The sequence below is a fragment of the Balaenoptera physalus genome (assembly GCF_965194825.1).
Source record: "Balaenoptera physalus genome assembly, chromosome: 13".
NCBI lineage: Eukaryota > Metazoa > Chordata > Mammalia > Artiodactyla > Balaenopteridae > Balaenoptera > Balaenoptera physalus.
Window position 1 is genome coordinate 89275754 of NC_138892.1, and position 27888 is coordinate 89303641.

A 27888-nucleotide genomic window follows, 5' to 3' on the forward strand; every position below is an offset into this window, starting at 1 on the left:
GACATTATTGACAAGAAGTTTCAAGAATGATTTCCAGATTTCTGACAAGGATAACTGGGAATATAGAGTGCCATCATTTGCAATATGGGCTCTAGGGACAGGGGGACATATAAAAGGAAAGTCATGATTATGACGTACTCAGTTTGAGCTGCCTGCCAAATCTGTTAGACATGAGAAAGGGTCAGTGTGGCTTTGAAAAGAAGCCTAAGATTGTATGGGTTTTGGAGTCCATTTTCCTGAAATATTATACTGTATTGAATGGCTCAGGGAACTTTGGACAATTAAAGGTACACCTGAATCTACTGCAACCTCTTCATCTGACAGTTGAGGAAACAATTCTTTAGGTCACACTACTTGTGATAAAGTAGCTTGTTATATTGGTGGTCCCTCATGAACCACACCTCTTGATAGTCACACACTTGTGCGGTTCCCTCCTCTTGAAGCTACGATTCCCTATAATGAGTAGAATTCGACAAAAGTGACACTGTGCTACTTTCAAGTCTAAGGCTTAAGATGACTTGGGCACTTCTGCTTCCGTGCTCTTGGAATCCCTAAGTTCCACTGAGAAGTCCGGCTATTCTGTAGGAGCGGTGACATGGAGAGTGAGATGACCTAAGACATCGGGGAGAGAGAAAGTCCAGCTGACCCAGTGTTCCAATCCCAGGTGACCTCCCCCTCTCCCCACCCCAGCTGAATGCAGCAATGGGTGATCACCCTCAAGACTCAAGACTGGGTTTGGCTGAGTCCAGAAAACCCATAGAATCAATAAGGGAGATAATTTTTTAAGTCACTAACTTTTAGGGTGATATATTACATATCAATAGCTAATCAAAACAACTACAGAACGAGGACAAGAATCTAGGTCTTCAGAGTTCTAGAACTAAGGTCATCTAGGGCAAGAAATTCATGCTATTAGATTTTCCTCTTAACTTTCCCAAAAGCTTAATAAAGAATGCAGGGTGAATAACTCTACTTCTTTGTGCCCAGTTTGCTCAAGCGCAAAATGTGTATAATAATGAACTTCTTGACTAAAACATGCTATATATCCTGAGATTAATGAAAGTTACCTGTTATTTAACCATGAGATGGATCTATCTTGCCATCAGTCCTTTTGTCCATCTGTCCATCCACCCATTCATCAATTTATTATTGATTAATCTATATCAGAGAACTAGAACTATATCAAACATTTGTTTTACTCTGTGGCTTTCTGAGCCACTAGGAAATACAAGAGAGACTGAACGAAAATGGCAAAGTTTGGTCTTTCTGGTCACCTCAATTTTAAGTCTTTGTAATTCTAATTAGGAGGATATCAATGGCAGCAGTTTTGACTTTGACTGTTGAACGTTTAAAACTTTTATAGAATTTTAACTCTTTTTTTTTCTTTATAAATTTATTTTATTTATTTATTTATTTATTTATTTATTTATTTATGGCTGTGTTGGATCTTCGTTTCTGTGCGAGGGCTTTCTCTAGTTGCGGCAAGTGGGGGCCACTCTTCATCGCGGTGCGCGGGCCTCTCTCATTATCGCGGCCTCTCTTGTTGTGGAGCACAGGCTCCAGACGCGCAGGCTCAGCAATTGTGGCTCACGGGCTTAGTTGCTCCGCGGCATGTGGGATCTTCCCAGACCGGGGCTCGAACCCGTGTGCCCTGCATTAGCAGGCAGATTCTCAACCACTGCGCCACCAGGGAAGCCCGAATTTTAACTCTTCATAAAATATGGTTGATTAAGAAAAATCATCAGAACTTCAAGACAATAGTCACAATCTTCTGAAAATAAACTGCTCTCCAAGTAAGTGGCGTTTAGAAGATGATAATGTCATCTCTCAAGGAGGCAACATAATCTGGCATGCATCTTTAAAGGAAAGGAAATCACTTTCTCCTTTTTACTTTTATTTTTTTAGCATGCAGTCCTGTAGTTTGTGGGTTCAATATTAGATAACACTGTAGAACAGCAGGAATCCTATTCATTTCTATATTAGAATTATATTTGTTTGGGAACTGCTCAGAAGTCTGTCTCACAGCATCTGACAGCTTGACAAGGCTTGTTGCCATGGAAAACGTTTGTGATGTTATATAAATATATTCCTAGGTCATGAGTTGCCATGTATTTTTTGGACACTGATGCTAAGAGGGAAATGACTGAACATCTTTTTTAGAAAGGAAGAATAACATAGTAAACAAACAATAACAGCAAGTAATAAATATGTGTATCCAGTAAACTGGGGTTCTATTTTCTTAAGAATTAGACTTACGTTCTCACAACCAGTTTAGCTATAAAAGTTCATTTATAGTCAAGGCTTTCCCCCCTTAAAATATTCTTATTACCAGTCATTTTGCAATATTAATGTTCCACTATTAATAGACTGAGAGACAAGGGAGCCATTATTCTTGCTCTCTATCTGTTATTCCATTAAGTAAGACTGCCAACTTCTGACTGCTAGCGGCTCTATAATGAACCGTGTGCTCAAGCTGCAGCATATATCCTAAGTAAAGTTGTCCTCACATGTTGTTTTTGGTGCATATTATGGCTAGACAGGAAAAAAGTACAACAACAAGATGTGAGGGGGAAACACTCCATTCAGGTTAGGATTTAAAATAGTCGTTTTCTTTGGAATTGATGGGAGGTGAAAAAGGGTTGGGGAAATGATGTGGAAAGTCATGGGTGAATGTCTCTGTCATTTGTCCTCTTCTTATGACTGCTGCCCTTTGTGAGAGCTCCAGTGGTACCTACAGTTGGACATACACAAGCCTGTTATCCATCCTTGCCTTCTCTAACACACTATCATTTATTCAACCAGTAATGAGACCTGCCAGATTCTTACGCTTGGGTAAACATTGCCTACCTTAGGAGTGACTGTTAGCTGTGTGTGGGAATGCTGCCTTCACTGTTGTAACTGTGGCCTCTGCTGCTGTTCACCCCTTGAGTCAATGATCAATGTTCCAAATACCACCTCCTTGGGCCACAACAGAGAGGGTGGATGGCCCTCTGATCTGTAAGCATGCCATCTTTCTCTTAAATTAATGCAAATGTAGATTTCTACCAGAGTCTGAATCCCTTGATGGGTTGTAATCTATTGTGAGTTATGCCACTAATGCTTTACAAGTCCATATATTTGAAAAGTACTTAGTTTTTAGCATGAATTTACAGGAATTCAGTTTGTTCTGTAATAATATCACTCCTTTTCACTTGACTTATGTTGTGCTTCCTTGACAATGGAATGGAATGGAATGCAGCTATCTATGGCCCTGAGCACTGGGTCTCGTACTTAGATTGTGCCACACAAAGCAACATCATCCCATTTGTATAGAAAGAAAAATAAACAACGGTTGAGGGTAGATTGGTGGAGAAAAGATAATCAGACATTTATTTGACTTTTCCCTCTGCAGATCACTTTTACAAACACCATATCCTTTGATTCTCTCTTCAACCCTACTGGGTATACAGGCAAGTGATATTTAACCATTTCACAGGTGAGGAAATGGAGGTTTGGACAGCTTTAGGGATTTGCTCAAGCTGCACATTATGTAGGCGACAGAGGGGGTGCTTCTCATGAAATAGAATCACCTTGCTAACAATGTATGCAAGACTTACTAAGCACAGAATTTGCATCGGCGTGTTTTCTTCACCCTAAGCTGAGAACACTTCATTAACGAGTCCTCAGCTCAGAATGGAGACAGGAGAGGAATGAGTGGGTGGAGATGAACTTCTCCATGGCTCCTCTGGCTTCCTTCACCTGCTGTGAGGGTCACTCTCTTTGGGTGAGATGCCCTGTTGTTTTGCTCTCTACATGCTTGGAGCTTTCCTTGCACTGGAAATTGAAGGCACAGAAATAGGAGGACTCTGATGTCATCCAAACTAAGGAAAGCAACTCATTTTATTTTTAAACACTGCACCTCTGATTATTTTTGCTGTAATTTATCCAGGTAATTCTGTCTGCAGGAAAATGAAGGAAAAGTAACATTTGCTTGAATGATCTCCATTCTCTAATGTTTTTCATAGATACAAACACAACTCATAAGGAAATAGGTTCACATATACAGGTAAATTCGAGAAAAAAGTTTTTCAGTTATTTATTTAATGTTAACATTCTTAATTTTGAAATAAAAGTTTTATAGTTTGTAAATTAAAAAATGTACCTTAATTTTAAAAAGTGAAGCTGTTTTGTGCTTTTGGATAGCCTCAAGCATCCTCATAGTCTTTGTGCATAAGAATCTTGTAAAATTATACTAAAATCTGAAGTTACCATGTGATTAAGACTATTAAGGTATTCTATGTCATATGGTACCATTCTTATAATATTCAGTTTCTTTTTCTTTTACTATAAAAATAAATACGAACAAAATATAGTCATTGATTAAGCATATTGTATTTCAAGCATTTTCAAATAAATAATTTTATTTATTCTAGAGAGCAATAGTATTATTTATAAGTAATCTAGTTTTTGGTGGGAATGTAAATTGGTGCAGCCACTATGGAAAACAGTATGGAGGTTCCTCAGAAAACTAAAAATGGAATTACCATAGGATCCAGCAATCCCACTCTTGGGCATATACCTGGACACAACTATAATCCAAAAAGATACATGCGCCCCTATATTCATAGCCACACTATTCACAATAGCCAAAACATGGCAACAACCTAAATGTCCATTGACAGGTGAATGAATAAAGAAAATGTGGTACATATACACAATGAAATACTACTCAGCCATAAAAAAGAACAAAATAATGCCATTTGCAGCAATATGGATGCAACTAGAGGTTATCATACTAAGTGAAGTAGATCAGAAAGAGAAAGACAAATACCATATGATATCACTTATATGTGGAATCTGAAATATGGCACAGAACAGAAACAGACTCACAGACCTAGAGATCAGACTTGTGGGGGGAGGGTGGGCAGGAGAGGGATGGACTGGGAATTTGGGGTTGGTGGATGCAAACTATTATATTTAGAATTGATAAACAAAAAGTCCCTAGCACAGGGAACTATATCCAATCTCCTGGGATAAACCATAATGGAAAAGAACATTTTAAAAAGAATGTAAATATGTGTAAAACTGAGTCACTTTGCTGTACAACAGAGATTACCACAATATTGTAAATCAACTCTACTTCAATTAAAAAGAAAGAGAGAGAGAGAAAAAAATATAGTCATTGACTAAGCATATTGTATTCCAAGCAGTTTCAAATAATTTTATTTGTTCTAGAGAACAAATAAAGTTTATATTTATAAGTAATGTAGTTTATAAGTAATGTAGTTTTTATTTATAAGTAATGTAGTTTTTCTCCTTTCAGGCATATGGTAGGATTGCACTTCCCCACTTCTTTGAAGCTAGATATAGCCACGTGACTCGCTTTAACCAATGAAATCCAATCAGAAGTAACATATATCATTTCCATGAAGAAACAATTGATGAAGTAATTTTTCTTCTCCTGTAGCAATCATGAGAGCACAGAAATATGGCCTCCATAAGCCTGAGTCTTTGAGTGACTACCATAAAGAATCACTACATTTTGGTGATTATTTGTTACTGTAGCATAGCCTAGCCTAGCCTGACTGATAGAGCATTTGACAGATGAGGAAACAAAGACTAGGAGAAATGAAGTGACTTGCTCAAATTGGCATAACAAAGTTACAAACCAACTTTTCTGGTTCTTCTCTTCTAGACTTGCAACTTCAATCCAGGCTCAAATAATATGTTCTCCAACAACCTCAAAATTAAGCAGCCCCTGATTTAACACACATGTATTAGATGTGACATACAAAATAACTGGTTCTTTTGATTGAATTGGAAAATTAGTTAAAGGAATAGTGGTATTGGAGGTTTAAGTGAACAAAGATTAGATCTGCTAACAAGGAATTTTATGGATAAACAAAACTGCTGTGGTGTGGTTTTTAAAATATCTAGAAAATGAAAGTCTCTGAGCTACTTAAACCTTCTAGCTTTTTTATTCAGACAGTCAATAGGTGACTCCCAAATAGCTACTTCAACCTACTTATTATAAGAGATTGAGAGGGGGAAAGCAAGACAGTTCCTAGAATACTCTGACTAGATGAGATTTCTAACATAATTGCAAGAAGCTTAGACAATTCACTTGCCATTTACATTAATGCCCATGGATCCCTGTCATCTGAACATGCTGATCTACATTCAAGTGAAAATGCACTTTGCAAACAGGGTTTTGGTTGAAATATATTTTTGCAAGATTTCATGATTTGGCAGCCCAATTTCTTCTTTTATACTAAAGAGATTTTTGAATAATGAATTGACTATCTTGGCCACTTCAAAGTCACACAAATTTCACACTCAGTTTTCACTGTGTGTTCGCTCTTACTGGTGATATTTTAATATCCCTGTTTAACTACTTTTTATGTCATTTATTTTTTGTATTTTTGGCAACCTGTGTCCCATTTCCTTTAAGCTTTAAGCAATGCCAATTACTTTCTTTCTTTACCTGATGTTTTGCTCATTTCCTCCCTAAGCTAATCTTTCAGGATTTATGAGAGATATATGATTTCTTATTCAAAATAGTCTTAGGAGAAATAGTACACAAACTTCACAGGAAATAGGAAACACTTTTAAAAATAATATTCATTCTAGGGGGTGTCTTCAAGATGGCAGAGGAGTAAGACATGGAGATCACCTTCCTCCCCACAAATACAACAACACTACATCTACATGTGGAACAACTCCTACAGAACACCTACTGAATGCTGGCAGAAGACGTCAGACTTCCCAAAAGACGCCCTCAGGCAACCTACATGCAGAGGCGGGGCCAAATCCAAAGCTAAACCCCAGGAGCTGTGCGAACAAAGAAGAGAAAGGGAAATTTCTCCCTTTAATTTAATCTGCAGCCTCAGGAGCAGCAGATTAAATCCCCACAATCAACTTGATGTACCCTGCGTCTGTGGAATACCTGAATAGACAACAAATCATCTCAAAATAGAGGCAGTGGAGCAACTGTAGACTTGGGGCTTGCTTTCTGCATCTAATTTGTTTCTGGTTTTATGTTTATCTTAGTTTAGTATTTAGAGCTTATTATCAATGGTAGATTTGTTTACTGATCTGGTTGCTCTCTTCCTTTTTTAATTATATATATATATATATTTTTTTTTTTTCCATTTTCTCTTTTTGTGAGTGTGTATGTATATGCTTCTTGGTGTGATTTTGTCTGTATAGCTTTGCTTTTGCCATTTGTCCTAGGGTTCTGACTGTCTGTTTTTTTGTTTGTCTTTTGTATAGATTTTAGCACTTGTTATCATTGGTGGATTTTTAAATTTTTTTGGATTGGCTGCTCTCTTCTTTCTTTCTCTCTTTTTTTTCTTATTACTTTAAAAATTTTTTATTTTTAATATTTTTTTTCATTTTAGTAACTTTATTTTATATTATTTAGTTACTTTTTCTTTCTTTTTCTCCCTTTTCTTTGGAGCAGTGTGGCTGACAGGGTCTTGGTGCTCTGGCCAGGTGTCAGGCCTGAGACTGAGGTGGGAGAGCTGAGTTCAGGACATTGGTCCACCAGTGACCTTCTGGTCCCACATAATATCAAATGGTGAAAGCTCTCCCAGAGATCCCCATCTCAACATTAAGACCCAGCTCCACTCAAAGACAGCAAGCTACAGTGCTGGACACCCTATGCCAAACAACTAGCAAGACAGGAACACAAACCCGCCCACTAGCAGAGAGGCTGCCTAAAATCATAATAAGGTCACAGACACCCCAAAACACACCACTGGATGTGGTCTTGCCCACCAGAAAGACAAGATCCAGCCTCATCCACCAGAAAACAGGCACCAGTCTCTTCCACCAGGAAGCCTACAAAACCCACTGACCCAACCTTACCCACTGTGGGTAGATGCCAAAAACAATGGGAACTATGAACCTGCAGCCTGTGAAAAGGAGATCCAAAATGCAGTAAGTTAAGCAAAATGAGAAGTTGGAGAAATACACAGCAGATGAAGAAGCAAGGTAAAAACCCACCAGACCAAACAAATGAAGAGGAAATAGGCAGTCTACCTGAAAAAGTATTCAGAGTAATGATGGTAAACATGGTCCAAAATCTTGGAAATAGAATGGAGAAAATATAAGAAACGTTTAACAAGGACCTAGAAGAACTAAAGAGCAAAAAAACAATGATGAACAACACAATAAATGAAATTAAAAATTTCTAGAAGGAATCAATAGCAGAATAACTGAGGCAGAAGAACGGATAAGTGACCTGGAAGATAAAATAGTGGAAATAACTACCTCAGAGCAGAATAAAGAAAAAAGAATGAAAAGAATTGAGGACAATCTCAGAGACCTCTGGGACAACATTAAACACACCAACATTTGAATTCTAGAGGTCCCAGAAGAAGAACAGAAAAAGAAAGGGTCTGAGAAAATATTTGAAGAGACTATAGTTGAAAACTATATGGGAAAGGAAATAGTCAGTCAAGTCCAGGAAGTGCAGAGAGTCCCATACAGGACAAATCCAAGAAGAAACACACCAAGACACAAATTAATCAAACTATCACAAATTAAATACAAAGAAAAAATATTAAAAACAACAAGGGAGAAACAACAATTAACATACAAGGGAATCCCCATAAGGTTAACAGCTGATCTTTCAGCAGAAACTCTGCAAGCCAGAAGGGTGTGGCAGGACATATTTAAAGTGATGAAAGGGGAAAAGTTACCACTAAGATTACTCTACCCAGCAAGGATCTCAATCAGATTCAATGGAGAAATTAAAACCTTTACAGAGAAGCAAAAGCTAAGAGAATTCAGCACCACCAAACCAGCTCTACAACAAATGCTAAAGGAACTTCTCTAGGCAGGAAACACAAGGGAAGGAAAGACCTACAATAACAAACCCCAAACAATTAAGAAAATGGTAATAGGAACATACATATTGATAACTACCTTAAATGTAATTGGATTAAATGTTCCAACGAAAAAACATAGACTGGCTGAATGGATACAAAAACAAGATCCGTATATATGCTGTCTACAAGAGACCCACTTCAGACCTAGGAACACATACAGACTGAAGGTGAAGGGATGGAAAAAGATATTCCATGCAAATGAAAATCAAAAGAAAGCTGGGGTAGCAATCCTAATATCAGATGAAATACACTTTAAAATAAAGACTATTACAATATACAAAGAAGGACACTACATAATGATCAAGGGATCAATCCAAGAAGAAGATATAACAATTGTAAATATTTATGCACCCAACATAGAAGTACCTCAATACATAAGGCAAATGCTAACAACCATAAAAGGGGAAATTGACAGTAACACAATCATAGTAGGGGACTTTAACACCACACTTTTACCAATAGAGAGATCATCCGAAATGAAAATAAATAAGGAAACACAAGCTTTAAATGATACATAAACAAGATGGACTTAATTGATATTTATAGGACATTCCATCCAAAAACAGCAGAATACACTTTCTTCTCAAGTGCACACGGAACATTCTCCAGGATAGATCACATCCTGGATCACAAATCAAGCCTCAGTAAATTTAAGAAAATTGAAATCATATCAGGCATCTTTTCTGACCAAAATGCTATGAGATTAGAAATCAGTTACAGGGAAAAAAAGGTAAAAAACACAAACACATGGAGGCTAAGCAATACGTTACTAAACAACCAAGGGATCACTGAAGAAATCAAAGAAGAAATTAAAAAATACCGAGAAACAAATGACAATGAAAACACAACAACCCAAAACCTATGGGATGCAGCAAAAGCAGTTCTAAGAGGCGAGTTTATAGCAATACAATCCTGCCTCAAGAAACAAGAAACATCTCAAATAAACAACCTAACCTTATATCTAAAGAAATTAGAGAAAGAAGCACAAAAAACCCCCCAAAGTTAGCAGAAGGAAAGAAATCATAAAGATCAGATCAGAAATAAACGAAAAAGAAATGAAGGAAACGATAGCAAAGATCAATAAACTAAAAGCTGGTTCTTTGAGAAGATAAACAAAATTGATAAACAGTTAGCCAGACTCATCAAGAAAAAAAGGGAGAAGATAAATCAATAGAATTAGAAATGAAAAAGGAGAAGTAACAACTGACACTGCAGAAATACAAAGGATCATGAGAGATTACTACAGGCAACTATATGCTAATAAAATGGACAACCTGGAAGAAATGGACAAATTCTTAGAAAAGCACAACCTTCTGAGACTGAACCAGGAAGAAATAGAAAATATAAACAGACGGATCACAAGCGCTGAAATTGAAACTGTGATTAAAATCCTTCCAAAAAACGAAAGCCCAGGACCAGATGGCTTCACAGGCGAATTCTATCAAACACTTAGAGAACAGCTAACACCTATCCTTCTCAAACTCTTCCAAATTATAGCAGAGGGAGGAACACTCCCAAACTCATTCTACGAGGCCACCAACACCCTGACACCAAAACCAGACAAAGATGCCACAAAGAAAGAAAACTACAGGCCCATATCAATGATGAACATGGATGCAAAAATCCTCAACAAAATACTAGCAAACAGAATCCAACAGCACATTAAAAGGATCTTACACCATGATCAAGTGGGGTGTATCCAAGGAATGCAAGGATTCTTCACTATATGCTAATCAATCAATGTGATAAACCATATTAACAAATTGAAGGAGAAAAACCATATGATCATCTCAATAGATGCAGAAAAAGCTTTCGACAAAATTCAACACACATTTATAATAAAAACCCTCTAGAAAGTAGGCACAGAGGGAACTTACGTCAACATAATAAAGCCCATATAGGACAAAGCCACAGCCAACATCTTTCTCAATGGTGAAAGACTGAAATCATTTCCACTAAGATCAGGAACAAGACAAGGTTGCCCACTCTCACCACTATTATTCAACATGGTTTTGGAAGTTTTAGCCACAGCAATCAGAGAAGAAAAAGAAATAAAAGGAATACAAATTGGAAAAGAAGAAGTAAAACTGCCACTGTTTGCAGATGACATGATATTATACATAGAGAATACTAAAGATGCTACTAGAAAACTACTAGAGCTAATCAATGAATTTGGTAAAGTTGCAGGATACAAAATTAATGCACAGAAATCTCTTGCATTCCTATACACCAATGATGAAAAATCTGAAGGAGAAATTAAGGAAACACCCCCATTTACCACTGCAACAAAAAGAATAAAACACCTAGGAATAAACCTACTTAAGAAGACAAAAGACCTGTATGCAGAAAACTATAAGACACTGATGAAAGAAATTAAAGATGATACAAATAGATGGAGAGACATACCATGTTCTTGGATTGGAAGAATCAACATTGTGAAAATGACTATGCTATCCATAGCAATCTACAGATTCAATGCAATCTCTATCAAATACCATGGCATTTTTCACAGAACTAGAACAAAAAATTTCACAATTTGTATGGAAACACAATAGACCCCGAATAGCCAAAGCTACTGAGAAAGAAAAATGGAGCTGGAGGAATCAGGCTCCCTGACTTCAGACTATACTACAAAGCTACAGTAATCAAGACAGTATGGTACTGGCACAAAAACAGACATATAGATCAATGGAACAGGATAGAAAGCCCAGAGATAAACCCACGCACATATGGTCACCTTGTCTTTGATAAGGGAGGCAAGACTATACAATGGAGAAAAGATAGCCTCTTCAATAAATGGTGCTGGGAAAACTGGACAGCTACATGTAAAAGAATGAAATTAGAACACTCCCTAACACCATACACAAAAATAAACTCAAAATGGATTAAAGACCTAAATGTAAGGCCAGGCACTGCACAACTCTTAGAGCAAAACATAGGCAGAACACCCCATGACATAAGTCACAGCAAGATCCTTTTTGACCCACTTCCTAGAGAAATGGAAATAAAAACAAAAAAAAATCAGATGGGACCTAATGAAACTTAGAAGCTTTTGCACAGCAAAGGAAACCATAAACAAGATGAAAAGACAACTCTAAGAATGGGAGAAAATATTCGCAAACGAAGCAACTGACAAAGGATTAATCTCCAAAATATACAAGCAGCTCATGCAGCTCAATATCAAAAAAAAAAAAACAACAAACAACCCAATCCAAAAATGGGCAGAAGACCTAAATAGACATTTCTCCAAAGAAGATATACAGACTTCCAACAAACACATGAGGGGATGCACAACATCACTAATCACTAGAGAAATGCAAATCAAAACTGCAATGTGGTATCACCTCACATGGGTCAGAATGGCCATCATCAAAAAATCTACACACAATAAATGCTGGAGATGGTGTGGAGAACAGGGAACCCTCCTGCACTGTTGGTGGGAATGTAAATTGATATAGGCACTATGGAGAACAGTATGGAGGTTCCTCAAAAAAACTGAAAATAGAACTACTATACAACCCAGCAATCCCACTACTGGGCATAAACCCTGAGAAAACCATAATTCAAAAAGAGTCATGTACCACAATGTTCATTGCAGCTCTATTTACAATAGCCAGGACATGGAAGCAACCTGTGTCCATCAACAGATGAATGGATAAAGAAGATGTGGCACATATATACAATGGAATATTACTCAGCCATAAAAAGAAACGAAATTGAGTTATTTGTAGTGAGGTGGGTGAACCTAGAGACTGTCATACAGAGTGAAGTGAGTCAGAAAGAGAAAAACAAATACCGTATGCTAACACATATATATGGAGTCTAAAAAAAAATTCGTTCTGAAGAGCCTAGCAGCAGGACAGGAATAAAGACGCAGACATAGAGAATGGACCTGAGGACACGGGGAAGGGGAAGGGGAAGCTGGGACGAAGTGAGAGAATGGTATGGACATATAAACACTATCAAATGTAAAATAGATAGCTAGTGGGAAGCAGCTGCATAGCACAGGGAGGTCAGCTCGGTGCTTTGTGTCCACCTAGAGGGGTGGGATAGGGAGGGTGTGAGGGAGACGCACGAGAGAGGAGATATGGGTATGTATGTATATGTATAGCTGATTCACTTTGTTATACAGCAGAAACTAACACACCACTGTAAAGCAATTATACTCCAATAAAGATGTTAAAAAAAAATAATATTCATTCTACTTTTAAGTGTCAGAGTGGTCTTTCACGACTCACTCAAACCTTCAATTCCTTAGTTTCCCCATCTACTAAATATGAATAACTGCCATCTTCCTCATTTTAAACTCAAAGAGTATATTGAGAAAAATGAAACTGTGTTTCTACAACTTTCTCAGTCTTGTAAAAAAAGTAGATATATTTAAAATATATGAATCAAACCTGTCTACATTTGGGACAATGGCATTTTAAAACAATTATGCTATAACCTTTGGAATGAACTAGTGTGTTCAAAGTGCAACAGAATTGGAGTTTCCAAGTATCGAAGTAAATCACAAGTTGATTTCACAAAGGGTTTATCAGACTTGCACTCATTTTAGACCTCAACGTCTGATACAATATAATATTTCAAATAATCAGAAAAAAAGGAAGTTGATTACCTGAATTAAGCATCATGTTATTTGTCATTTCTGGAAGTGTTCTTGGTATTAGTAAAAATAGCTAACAGTTCTAACAGTGCTTTCTGTGTTTCCATTCCTATGTGGGTGTTTATTACTTTACCTCATTTATTGTAATTCTCTCACAACAGCCAAATGAGCTATGTATTTTTCTTACCGTCCCCATTTTACATACTCAGAAAGAGCCTTAAGAAGTTAATGAACTGGTTCAAGGTTACAAAGCTAGTAATCAGCAGTGCTCAGATTTGAAGATAGGAAGTTTAATTCCTGAGACACATTTTAACCACTACCATATAACCTTTTGTGATTACTGATGAAATTATTTTAGGAAACTTATGGTAAGATTCCAGATTAATAGACAAAATAAGGAAGCAATATGGAAGATTCTCTACCTCAGAACTTTCATCAATAACATCTAGCCAGAATAGAGGAATGTGGAGGTACCTGCAATGAAACAGAGAGAAGCAAATGACTGGAATGTTGGAAAATCTCTGAACCACATCAAATGATGCAGGTTTTCTTAAGACTCAATGGACTTAGTTTCATAGAGAGAAGATTAGTAGGAACATTGCAATTGAGTTAAAACTTTTTAAGAGCTGTCATGTGATAAAGGAAGGAGGCTGACTCTGGGTTGATCCAAAGACGCAAATAACGGCCCGTCAATAAAAGTTACAGTGTGGAGACAGATTTGGAGTTAATTTGTTAATCAGCCATCATTCTGTGAATGTTCTATCATGCATAGCTTCTCTGGAATGAAGTTCACAAACAGAGCACCAGATGAAAACCTATATCAGAAGTCCCTTTAATTTATTTTCATTGACATTGAACATTTTCAATGTGCATCTGTAGTTGCTGTTGGGGGAACTCTTAAAGGGATAAGAGCAGCACTGGCAGTGGAAAGAAGCCGGAACTTGTGAAATCTATCAGGGAGACGTCCACGGAGCCTTAGCACACGCAGCATCCTTAGCATGCATATGTAGGAAAAGTTCTTAACCAAGTGTCACTCCCTCTAATTCAAGTAGTAACATTATTTGGAGTGTTCTTGATTACCAGAGCATGATTAAGGTTGACCAGTTGTTTAAAATAAGAAAGCCCACATCAGGCTTCTATCAGGTTTACTGAAACAAATAGGCATAAAATTGCTTTGGGGATTGAACACACATATACAATTTTTCCCCCCCCGAATCATCTAATCATCTGGAAATTGAAAGTGCTTAGACTGGAAATCCCATGCAGTCAGGGATTCTGTGTTCATTGCTGAATTCTCAATACTCAGCACAGAAACTTGCACCTAGCAGGTCCTCAATAAATAAATAGTCATTGAGTGAAGCACAGTAAATGCAATAGGTAATCATTCCCAGGAATTGCATAAACGTGATGATCAGGAGAGAATTGAGATTTAAGTTACAGAACTTCTGGAAATATTTTAAATCTTTCCTGTTGCTTTATGCTTTGACTCCAAAGTCTTGAGTTCAGAATTTAAGAAAATTGGAGATAAATGGTCCAGACAGTTCCTGTTAAAACAGCGGAGCAGCTCAACTATTCCAAAGAAAGAGTCTTTCGTTTGCAGTTAGACTTGAGTTTAGTCGTGTTTCCAGAAAGCCCTACTTTCATAAAAAGTGGTTTGGATCCATTGCAACTTAAACAGAAGATGGCAATACTAGTGAGCAGACTTCTAGATTTAACAGCTTTCTTAAAAATTAAGAACACACAACCAGACAGCCTGCAGGATACTCCTGAGAAAATTTTCATTATAGTTAAACAATTGAATGTCAGTGCTAATAACCGATTCCTGCTGGATTGAATTCTTTCCCAACAAAAAGGAAACCATTTAGTCACACTAGCATGTGTCCTCCACGTGAAACATTTGAAGTTGTATTAATGTGTTGCAGGTGATGTTGTCAAGAAAGGGCTGTGACCCTGGAACCACTACTGAACAACTTGGGAGTCGGTTATCCTGCATTTATCTCTTCCTTTCCTGGAACACTTGATGTGCTCCTAGCCACTGAATAAAGTATGTACACAGTAGAATCAAACCAAGTGCAATAAAAGGAACTGAAAAGCTGCAGTTGGTGGTATAACCGCTAATGGTGAGACTGGCCTACAGTCAGAAAAGTTCTTTTTCTGTGATTTTCTCTCCTCCATCTGATTTTTGAACAAGTTACATTTTAGAAAATGAAATGTTATATGTCTCATTCATTTGAAAGAAGGATAACTATAAATGAGAATATTCTTTAATTCATATTATTCCTGCTTTGGATGTTATGAATCAGAAAATGCTGAACTCCCTGCACCCTCCCCACCTCCCCCTCCCGCCCCGCCCCAGAGCATCTAATAGTGCCTTGTATGTTCTTAGGTTGATTGCAAACTTTTCCATAGTTATATGTTGACCCACTAAAGGGTAAAATATTAAAAGAAAAATTCAAGTGAAGCGACTAGATCAATTTAGACCCCCTATGGCTTACCTCCCATTTGTGAAAGGGATAGGATATCCTCATGAAACCTCAAAGTACCCCATTCCATTTCTTTGAGGATTAATCAGTCAACAACTAATTATTGAATTATCTACCAGACACATAGAGGCACAGCACTATGCCAAATCTAGGCAAGCCATGCCAAGATAAATACCTTCGTTTGTTTTAAAATTAACCCCACTGCTCTAATAAGGTAACTTTACAGAATACGTAAACCCAAATCAGTGATCGATTGTCCAGCAAGTGAATTTGAAAATTTTGATTGAAAATGTTCTAAACATTTTTAATCTCTCTTTCTTCCTACTCATAACAGTAAAACTGAAAATAAGCACTTATACAACCTGGCCAAATATTTAGATAAAGAATGAGTTTGTAACCAGCAATATCTTAAAATGTGTTTGAGTTATTCTATATGCTACTTAAACAGTTAAACTGTCAGCCTGGGATTTTGTATATATTCCTCATTAAGTTGCCTCCAAGACCCCAGGGTAGGTATATCTGCATTCTAAAATTTTGTATTTTTCCATGGTTTATATACCCCATAAAATGCCTTGAGAACTTTATGAGGGATGTTACATTAATATGTGTTATTATAAATATGATTTAAATATCTAAAGCATTACAGAGTGATTACTGTTCAATAAGGCAGCATGCATAAAATGGTTATCTCCACACTGTGCTTAGGTTTCTACAATATAATATAATGAATTGTTCAATATAGTTTGCATGCTATTTGTCTCTGTTTCTTCCTGGGCTCGAGGGAAGCTGATGTGCAATCCTCTAACAAGATGATCATAAATTGCAGAACAATAAACAGCCCTTGAGATTTTTAGATAGTATGTTGTTAGCATGCAATCCATCTTGGGAAACTTGATTTAATACCTCAAAGGAACATCTCTGACAATGCTCAACATTGTTTTAAAATGCTGCTAATCAATTAGTGCATTGGAGAATCCTAATGTCTCTGCCTCTTTCCTAGCCCATCCCAAGAACTTTGGCTGGTTATTTTGTAAAGCAAAAGATTTAGGGAGCCCCTGCATGGATGCACTTGGGTTCCCCTGGAAAACATTAAAGGTAATCCTGCATGAAAGGAAGGATCAGCCAGCCTCCCTAAATCATCAAGATCAGTGAGGGTGTCATCTTCAAAATTCATTTCAGTTTTTCTAAATTACCCTTCTTGTGGCCAAGAAGGATAAATTTAGATAAAAGGTAACTATTATTCTAAAGTCAAGACTGTAAGTCAAGTACCCTCCCCCTCCAAAATGTATATATATTTGCTTTTATTTACACGTTTCTTTTGGTGTATATAATGTATCTTGTAACTATGTATATTCGTATTATATTGGAGAATCTCAAGACATCTATAGATATGATCTAATCCTCACACATCTATTAACTCGTAAAGTAGAAACAAAAGTTAAAAAACCAACAGAAACAAAACCCACCCTGTGGAAAAAGAGATAATGTCAACAATTGCTTAGTTCATGATAGATCATTCAATTCTTTTTTCTACTGCATGAAATGTAATAATTAAAGTAACAGTTGCTATGCAAAGGGGAGGATCATGACCTCCCCTTAAATTTTATGGTATTTCCTTCTTTTCTTAAATGGTGTCCTTTTATTTTTCTACATTAATTTACTGAAGACAATTCTCGGGCAGTTCCTCATCTTTCTTTCTATCTTTTGTTATGGTGCAATACTCTTGCTTTTTCAATATCCCCCAGACCCAGATGGCTCCTGTTGCCTGCAGGGTGAAATCACAGGTTGTGTTGAGGGGAGACTCCCAGCTGTACCCCTCAACCATGCTTCCAGGGCAAGTTCACTCCGCTTATGCAGCTGGGACTAACTGGCTGGATTAAGAAACAAAGTGAAATAAACAAAGCAGTTAATCAGTCCAACTAAAAGAAACTTTTCCTTTTCCCTTAAACAACAAGGCTAAGTACCTCTTTTACCTGATTTATAAAAAAATAAAAAATAAATAAAAGCAGCACCCTGTTCTGGCGATGTGTAAACACAGTCAATGATTTCCTCAGCCCAAAGTTAGTTTCCTCTGACAAACAGATAATTTCAACATTTTATGTCTGTTCTTTCCTTTAAAGATACATAGGGTATGCTTTTCTGGAAGCCGTCTAAACTTCATATTAACTCCCATACATAATGGGAATCCTTACCATATTTGCTCCCCTATGTAATGGGAAGCCAAAAGGTAAAAGCTTTTTTCTCCCCTCTCCAAATAATTGAACGAGTATTTAAGTAGCCTGGTTCATAATTTAGAGTCAGGATGAAGCTCATTTTTCTAATCCCTAAGAACTCTGAACAGTGTTATATTTTGCTTTCTTTGTAATGTTATTTCTAGACAAAGTGAGAAACAATCAATTTCTAAATTACATCTCTTGCTTTGCTCTATTGCTCCTTTTTGGAGCTGTTAGTACAGTTAAATAATAAATTACAATATAACTGACAATAATTGCTCGTGTGTTTTAAAAATTTATCAGTCCCATATGTATATTTGTTTGGTCTCACTACAATACTATAATGCAATTTGGCAGATTATCCTCATTTTATGTAAGTAAAAATGGAGGCATAAAGTGGAAAAGCAGCCAAAGGAACAGGAAAAAGCCAAGGCCAAAGTCAGGTAATTTAAATATTTTAATACTTTTGTAGTGTTTTGATTGGAAAAGAGGCTTAGAGTAAAAATTGAGAGAATGTTTTGGTATTAGGTGTCTTTAAAAAATTATCCAAGAGTTCATTCTCACACTTTTTCTCTTTGTCCTCTGAGGTATCAATGAAACTTTATTACATACAGGTGCTTGCCAAATTCAGCCGTATTTAGCTTAGTAGTCCTTAATAAAAGAAGTGATTCTGATCGCAGAATTGGTTTCAATAAATCCTATTCTCGTGTTATCTTTCATGGAACCTAAATGACATCTTCCTCATAGTCAAACCTTTCAATGATTTCAAAACCAAACAGGACTTGCCACACAGCAGGGGCTCCAAGGTTAGTACCTGTTTCATTGATTGTTATAGAAACCACTCTTGTTCAAAACATGAACTCCCAAGATATAAGGGGGGAAAATGACATCGTAGAGCTTCTTTCTTGTCGTTTCCTTTCTGTCCTGATCCTATTCAAGTGTCTTTTCTACAATTTTCTCCTTTCACCTCATTCAGATGTATCTCTGTAGTACAGTCCGACCCCATTTTTAAGTAATCAGAGGCTCATGGCTCAGTGTGTAGGTTATTCTGGTCCACTATTATCATTACTTCCTGAAGCTTTTGGGTGCCCTAGTACCATTCCTTTTCTTGTTAGTGTCTTTATCAGAAAGTGAAAACAAAAAGGCATTGAATTGAAACCAGTTTGGTTTGTGAATTTCTACTTCTATAGAGCCTTCCCAAAATGAATGGTTGAAAGATTTATTCTCTTCATTGGAGTAATCCAAACTTTATATACCATGAACACAGACAGTTAATAGTTAGGTTTTTAAAAAATAATCATATCTTCAAAAATGCTTTCTATCTACCCATTTCCAAGTCCCTGTTATTCAACAAACATTTCTTGGTCATTTTGTTGTGTTAGTTGCTGTACATAAAAAGTTTTAAAGTGGAGGCAATACAAAATGCTCTAATACAAGGTAGTGTATTATATTAGTATAAAAATATATTAATTAAATGCTACATATTACATTAATTAATTTATCTATGCCAAAGTGGGCATAGAAAATTAATTCTCTGGGAGGATCTAGGAAGGTTTTACAGGAGAGGTGGGTTTTGAGTTTGGTGTTGAACGATGGAATTAGATTGTAGACTTGAATCCTAAGCTAAGACACTGATTTTATTCTATTGTAAAAGAAAGGATTGACTTAACCTTTGGAACTTTAATATCTCCATCTGTATTACCAAATAGAACGTAAAACATGAAATGATACTGACCTGTTAAACGGTAGGAAGACATACGTGGCCTGGGGCAATGACTAGACTGAACACAAGCTCTCTCTCCATAAGCATGACAGCACCCGAAGGACCAGACTTGCTCCCCAAATCACATGAAAGTTGGAAAAAGTAAAAAAAAAAAAAAAAAGAAAAAGAAAGGAGTCACCAGTGATTTTTAAAGCTAGAGAATAAGAGGATCCCACGACTTAATTCATAACATTTAAGTTATTCTCTAATTGCTTTCTATTCTTAAATTTCCTCCAGCCTTTTGATATTTAGATTATCTTTTATGTAGATTATCTTTTATTATCCTGTAATAGAACACGTCTGAGTCTTTGACTTCTCTCTCAAGTAAAAACTGGAACTTGAAAGTCAGAGTAATCGGATGATGCTTCTAAAAAGCAATGCCATCAAAAGCATTTGAAATTAGTCCCATTTACTTGAAATATACGATTTTAAAAAATGGGTCTTAATAAACAATCTGAAGGTAATAGATATGTTAAATGGCAGAGTCCTAGTCATCTTCATTGACTCCCCACACAGAGACCCTTTACCAGTTCAAGTGCCTTTCTCAGATGCTTGCAACGCCTTTCATGATGAGTTACTATATTAATTACTTTACTCTTACCCCCAATTTTTCCGAATATATATGAGTTTCCAAGTACTCTGCCAGGAGGTGAGGACAGGAGGATAGGAAGTGCATAACCAATCTTCAACGATCATAAGTTTTTCTTTTTGTGTGTGATTCTGAAGCATTTATTGCCCTGACGGCGCAGGGTGTTCACTGGGCAGCTTGGCTGCAGCCCAACTCCTCCCTTCCCCGCCACGTGCTTTTACACAGGTGTGTAAAGGGGACCCTTACATTGCAAAGAGATTTTCAGTCTCTCAGGGAATAGGACCAGGGGCTTTTCTCGGGCCTCAGTCTTGGGCACTGGCTTTCAGAGAGGGTTTGTACTTCCCTGTCATCTCCTTGGGCAATGGCACCAGGCCCGGGCAGGTCACCTGCCCCTCCATCTCACAGATGCACTCCCACTTTCAGGGGCCAAAGTGGGCTGGGTGAGAAAGCTGATTTTTCTCCTGCTCCTCTTTCTTGAGGGTTTCCTCATTCTTCCCCAGAATCTTTTCGATGTGCTCCACGACCTGCTTATTGCTCTTGGTCTCCACGTCCACGAGGACTTGCTCCCCAGAATCGAAGTAGAACCGCAGGAAGGGTGTCAGCGTCATGTTCTTAAACATCATGATCTGCACCCAGGGGTTCTTGTACTGGATCTGAGGTATGTTGAAACACACGAATTTCCTGGCGCCTTCGCCCAGCTCCCCGTGCGTGTTGTAGCTCACCGTCATGACCTTCACCGAGTCCTTGACCACCACGTCCGTCCCCCTGGCCCAGGTACTGCAGGGTGCGGTGGATCGGGGAAGCGGCCCGTCACAGGCACGGGGGCGGCGGAGGGGCCGGACCCCCGGCCGCGAACCCAGCAGTGCCAAGAGAAGAGACGAGCGCAGCCGATGCCTCCAGGGCGGCCCTCGCGCAGCTTCTCCAATGATCATAATTTTTAAATGAGATTTTTCTGAAATGAAAATACTTGAAGGCAAGAAACATGTCATATATATACATCTGTATACCCCCAATAGCTATGAGTACTAGCAAGTTACCTAATTTCTCTGGATCTCATGTTGATTTTTCAGAGGGTTATCTTGGGAGTTAAATGAGCTAGTGTATCTAAAACTCATCATAAACACACATATTATACAGGTATACCTCGTTTTACTGTGCTTCGCTTTATCGTGCCTTACAGATACTGTGTATTTTACAAATTGAGGGTTTGTGGCACCCCCGAGTCGAGCAAGTCTATCGGTGCCATTTTTACTAAAGCATTTGCTCACTTCATGTCTTTGTGTCACATTGTGGTAATTTTCTCAGTATTTCAACTTTTTCATTTTTATTATATTTGTTATGGTGATCTGTGGTCAATTATCTTTGATGTTACTACTGTGACTCACTGAAGACTCAGATGATGGGCAGCATTTTTTAGTAGCAAAGTATTTTTTAATTAAGGTGTATGTACATTGTTTTTTAAGACATAATGCTATTGCACAATTAATAGACTACAGTATAGTGTAAATGTAACTTATGTATGCACTGGGAAACCAAAAAAAATGTGTGACGTGCTTTATTGTCGTGGGTCTGAAACAGAACCCACAATATCTTTGAGGTATGCCTGTATTTATTGCACAGAGTAGATGTTCTATTGAGATTTAGTGAAATGAATGACTAATTTAATTGGGCCCTCTCTTCTTTGCAGTTTCCAGATTGAGAATTAACTTCTTACTTACCAAACGAACTTATTGTTTAATTAAAGGCTACTTGCTAATATCACATTTCATTGACACTGAAAGGCAGATATGTTGCTGTCATGACGGAAGTTGACTTGGCTTCAAAGCAGTTCTGTTGTCTTCATGAAACTGTACTTTGTGACTTTCTCTCTGCATGTCACTTCTAAGCTCCAGCAAGAAAATAATGATGGGCAACATTACAGTAAAAGCGACTGTCTCTTCTATTCCTTATCTTCTTTTCTAGAATCCTCCTTGCAGCAGGGATTCACTGCCATATGGAGGTATGCTTCCGTGCTGTCAGGATGTGGACCTGTGGTGCGGTACAAAACTCCCTTTTCCTCATTAAAGGCGTGCAAAAGTCTAAAAATAAATCTTCTGCTCGTTCATCCTTCACTTTTTAGCAAACCTCTGGGGACAACTGCCAGCCAGGCAGTTCAGGGGAGGAAAGTGAAGCTGAAGTATTCAGAGGGCAAAGCAGGGAGGCAGAGACTCATGATACAGGATTGGAATTAAAGCCAGGGGGAGGTCAAGAACTTGCTAGTAAGATGTTGCCCATCATGTTTTACATTAAGTTAGTCCTGGAGGACTTTCCTCCCCTAAACTCTAAGAGGGAAGAGATAGCTGGTGAGTCAACTGGGCTGTTGCTGTGTATAAGGACTTAGAATTACAGCAAAAGCAATAGGCTGGAAGAGGTGAAGACTAGCATTCTTGCTCGTCCTCAAGGCCCAGCATCTGTGCAAAAACTGTGACTCCTTGCAAAGGTGGTCTTCTTTATTGTTCTGATCTTATAGCCCGTGAAACTCTTGCCCCCCAAATACCCCCTCACTTGTTTTGCCATCATGCCTAAAATCTCCATGCTACTTATCCTCTGATTGTAATGGACAGGTTATCTGGGAAGAACATCAGATAAAATCATTTCCAGCCACTCAAATTTTAAATCCAGTTAATGTATCAGTTTAGTTTTGTTCTCCAGTAAAACTCTAAGGGATTTAGACATGAAGTGGGCAACTTTCAAAGGGGGACGCTCTCCTTGAGGAAGGTAAGAGCAAAATCTTGATCACTAGACTGCCCAGGAAGAGTCCTCTGATAGTACTGGTACTCCAATAGGGCTAACAGGGAAGTGTGCACACAGGAAGTGATGGAGGGTGCTGAAGACCACCTTCACTTCAGTAAAGTGCCCAGAGACTTCCTCTACTCTCTTTCCTTACTCCCTGGTGGAACAATATTATTTCAGGACTAAGGCTTAGAGCATTTAATCGACAGCAAATAAATTGTGGGATTCTTAAGGGATGGCTCGTCTTTGTTCCTACCCAGATAAAAAGATTGAATTCCAAAACAGTAATATTGGATATCTATCTCTTAAAATGATATTCAGTTAAGAATATCTTTTGCTTTCCCCCCAGTTGTGTTCCATACAACCTAAGGAATATTCTAAAAAAAAAAGATGATGACCCTATCTTCAACTTAAACCCTCAGATTCTTGAAATTCTCAATACTGTTTTATTCATTTTCTTTATTTTGGATTCTCAGAAGTCCTGGTTTCTTTCTCATTAAAAAAAATCAGAATATTCTGGAAGTGGTGAGAATTTATTAAGGAAAATTCTGCCTCCATTCTCATTAGGCTCTGGTAGTCTTGATAAAAACAAATGTTATTGCAGAAGAAAATCATAGTGAACTTTGAAACATTTTAAACTTACCTCCTTTTGGACCAAGTTTTATCAAATGAAGAACGGAGCTGTAGGATTACTCGAGAATAATATTTATATCTGAGCCTGGATTTGTATAGGAGAGTCTACAGATATTGTGAATTAAATCAAATAATTTAACTGCATACAATCTGGGTATTCTATTTGCTAGAGTTCCAGAACATTTTTTCTGTACTCTTCCCTTTAGAGATCTATATAGTCATGATCTCAAGAAATATAGATGGATAGACAGACATAGATATAATTTTCCCTACATATATACTTTTTCTTTCCAAAATGTCTATTGCTTGATCTGATTTAACTGGTATTGAGAGAGGGCTGAGATCCCTGGACAGATGTGGAGTATTTTTTTAAATGTTTTGTTAGGTTTGAAATATTTCTGTGTTTTAACTCTTTCTTTTAGACTGTTTGATCTTTCAACCATATCAAAAATCTTGCTAGGTTTAAGATTTTAGCAAGTGCTTTTTCCTCTTTCATTTTTAAACTAACACGGATCCATTTATTCAAGGGAATTTTACTGAAAGCAGAAGTTGAAAAGAATACTTATTAAACAGCATCATGAAATAAGATCAGGCACATTAAATTGTTAACTTTATTGATTGACTATGTAAAGCATTCTAAACTCACTCAGAGAGAAGCACTGAGGGGCTAAGTTCATTGCAGGGCAATTCAACAGAAATTCCATGCAATGTGAACTCAGCTTTCAACACAAAATTAAAGGGCTTCAGGAATCGCACATTGCAGCTTGCACTAGACGTATGAGACATAAATATATGCATCTGCAAAGATGAAAAAAAAGCAATGCTTTTAAATTGTCTTAATATATCACTTAGAATTTCATGTTTCAGGTCTCAAGAAAGAATTACAACTTTCACAAACATAAAATACAGGTATATATAATCACCACTTTATGGACTCCTGCATAAAGACATATTGCAAAATCTTCTATTAATTACCAAAATGATTACTCAGTTTCCTGGTTTGTAGGAAAGAAGTTGATAACAAACTTACAAAACAAACAAACAAAAACTCTCCTTAAACCAGACACATAGAAAACAATCAACATGCCAAGTCGTTTCTGTTAACTCACGTGTGCATACACCAAGGAGCGATGACAAACATGTCACTATAGCCACAGAAGGATTCTAATAACATAGGATATAGGACATAGAAATATAACAAGATTCTCTGTCTCGATAAGAACTTGAAGTATTATTGCAAAGACAAGGCATATCCATGAAACATTGAGATAACCTGTCCAAGGGTTAAATTAATGACTAAGCTCATGGATGGGGTGGAAACTGCATTCCCACCATAAACACCCCACTACAGAGCATTCTTTTCCTCTTTTCCTCTGACTTATACCTAGCTGTTGCTTATTCTCCTGTGTTTTCTCCTCTCCTTGTAGCCTTTCTTACTTGACGTATGTAGGGGGTTATACTCTCCCTCCTCCGCTCTCCCTTTTGGTTACATGTGGTATCTGCAGATGCAGCCCACACAGTTCTCTCTATGAACATCCACTGATAGACAGGTGCAGAGATTGATCACGGCTCGGTAACAGTGCTGGAAATGGCCGCCAGTTGTGAAGAAGAATAACAGCTGGCAGCCATTCTGATTGGTGCTGGCACCGAGGCTTTCTTATGAGATCCAAATGCCTTGAGAACCAAATGTTCCTGGGATTCAGGCTTTCTGCAGCCAACAAAGCTTAGGTCAAAAAGCTAATTGGCTACTTGAAACTTTACTTAGATATCTTCAAGAGAAACAAAAAGGGTTGTTTCTGTTCACTCACGTATGCAGATACCAAGGAGAGATGGCTAAACAGATAGACAAGAAAAAGCCAAATGCTTCCTTGAAAGAGCTCTTCTTTCAAGGTAGGACGAGGAAAGGTTTTGAAATAACAATGCAAAATACCTTTTCTATAGAAGCCAAACTGTTATTTCGTACATTCACCATGTAATTATGTCTTTGGTGATATAAAATCTTCTCCATTGTAATTGTTGAAAGCTGAACAAGTCTAGAAAGAGAAAGAAAAGAAAGAAAGAAAGAAAAGAAAGAAAGAAAGAAAGAAAGAAGAAAGAAAGAAAGAAAGAAAGAAAGAAAGAAAGAAAGAAAGAAAGAAAGAAAGAAAGAAAGAAAGAGAGACCCTTTACAGAAGAGAGTTTGGCGCAATTCAAATAGAAATCACAACGCCACACCAATAAAACACTACTTCCTAAAGTTTCCCTATCTTTGCCTATGTGAAACATTGTTGTTCTTTCCCCTTTGCCCCATACTCAAATGCCAGGGCCACAGTAGGGCATGACACAAAGAGTGAAACAGTCCTGTGGCATTCTGATTAGACTCTAACAAAAGCACTTTCTGAAATGCTGTTTCACTAGTGGACAGTTCAATAAAAGAGGGAACTGGGAGGGCAGAACCTCCTGGACACTGTCATTAATGAACATCCTGTCCACACTGACCTCTGCGTATTGCTGTGCCAGACACCATACAGAGCAGGCCACGGACACGCTCCCTGCTACTCTTTAAAGTTTACAATGGAGAACAGATGACAATAGGCTGAGACAACTGATAACACTGTAAGATCATGTACTGAAATTAAAGCATCAAGCAAATAGAAAGAAAAAAAATTGAGCTGTAATGTACAATAGATTAGGATATAAAAAGTCACTCTATGTCATTCATTGAGAAGGAGCTTCATTTTTAGTTAATGAGGAAAAGTCTAATCAGGGAGGTGGAGCTTGAAGAGGTCTTTATGTAAAGAAATCAGATGAGGAATTTGGCAAACTAGGGGGAGGACAGTGCACCAGAGGTGGGGATCATAGGCTGACAAGGTAAAGCATTGGGTAAGGGCAGGAGACAGATTGACATCGGCCAAGCGGAGGGCATGGACTGAAGCCCAGGGTGAGAAAAGAGATTGTAGCTAGATAGCACCTGATACAAAATTAAAGCTCAATCTTTGTTTGCTCTAGAATTTTATTATACCATAACATGAATGAATGCATCTATAGCACATGCATCACTTCCCACCTTGAAGTAGGCAGCTGTCTGCTGCCTATTTGCCATTCCGCCTCAGGTGGCATAGGTAAGGGAGAAGAGTGCGCCCCGGGTGGGTGTCTGAACTGAATGTGACCACTTCCTTTGATGGTGCTTCAGCGGTAGGCTCTGAGGAGAGAGAGATCTTGAGTGAGAAGCAAAGAATACAAAAACCACAGAGGAAAGAAAGAACATTCATTCATTTTGCTTCTTCTTCCACTTTTATTATTAGAGTTAGTTGTGGGTTTAATTTGATGCTTGGTTTCTGTGTATGAATGTCGATAGTATCTCATGAACTCATTTCTATTTATTTGCAGCATTACCTCCTTTGAGCTAATGTGAATTTTTATTTTCTAAAGGAGATCCTCTTCCCCAGGTAATGTGATCTATTAACCAACCATCACGAATGTTATCCAGCCCATTTGAAGCTAGTTCAATTTGACCAGCAAGGTAACACTCTTGAATAAACAAAACTCAAATGTATAATTGTGGGAAGCTACTTGCCTTATTAATATTGCCCTGAGCTTTTTCATAGTCCAGTGTCACCGTTTTGTAAAAGCCTAAGTTTCCAAACCATGAGAGCATATGAAGGTTGAGGTGGTCTAGACAAGAACAATCAAAGAAAGGTTAAAGGGGCTCTGGAGAAAGGTTATAGGAATTGGCACTATGTCACCCGGGAAAGAGAAAATGAAAGAGCAAAGACCAGCCTTAAGTAATTGGGAAAACGTGGTTGATTTGTATATGTAAACACTTCAGTTAGACTAAAGGAAGCACTCTTAAAGTAGGAATGCACAACTGAGATTCTGGAACTGTAGCTATGGTGATCTTTAAGACTGGGATGGACACACTTGTCCAGTGCAGAAACTCACCTGTCTGGGGACACCTCGGGCTTGATGCAGACCATC

The 27888-nt window shown here is 37.7% G+C and overlaps 1 long non-coding RNA gene and 1 pseudogene across 2 annotated transcripts in view; both read right to left on the reverse strand.

Moving 5' to 3' along the window:
• Nucleotides 1-1698: 1698 nt before the first annotated feature.
• Nucleotides 1699-27887, reverse strand: LOC309641294 (small ribosomal subunit protein mS25 pseudogene; annotated as a pseudogene). The gene is made up of 3 exons: nt 27853-27887; nt 25862-25964; nt 1699-21445 (listed from the first exon to the last, which is right to left on the reverse strand). The product of its transcript is annotated as a small ribosomal subunit protein mS25 pseudogene (transcript).
• Nucleotides 1699-27888, reverse strand: part of LOC309640724 — a 233248-nt gene continuing 207058 nt past the window's right edge. Inside the window, exon 2 of the long non-coding RNA XR_014252359.1 lies at nt 1699-11793. This is a non-coding gene — a long non-coding RNA (uncharacterized lncRNA). The remainder of the gene's footprint in view (nt 11794-27888) is intronic.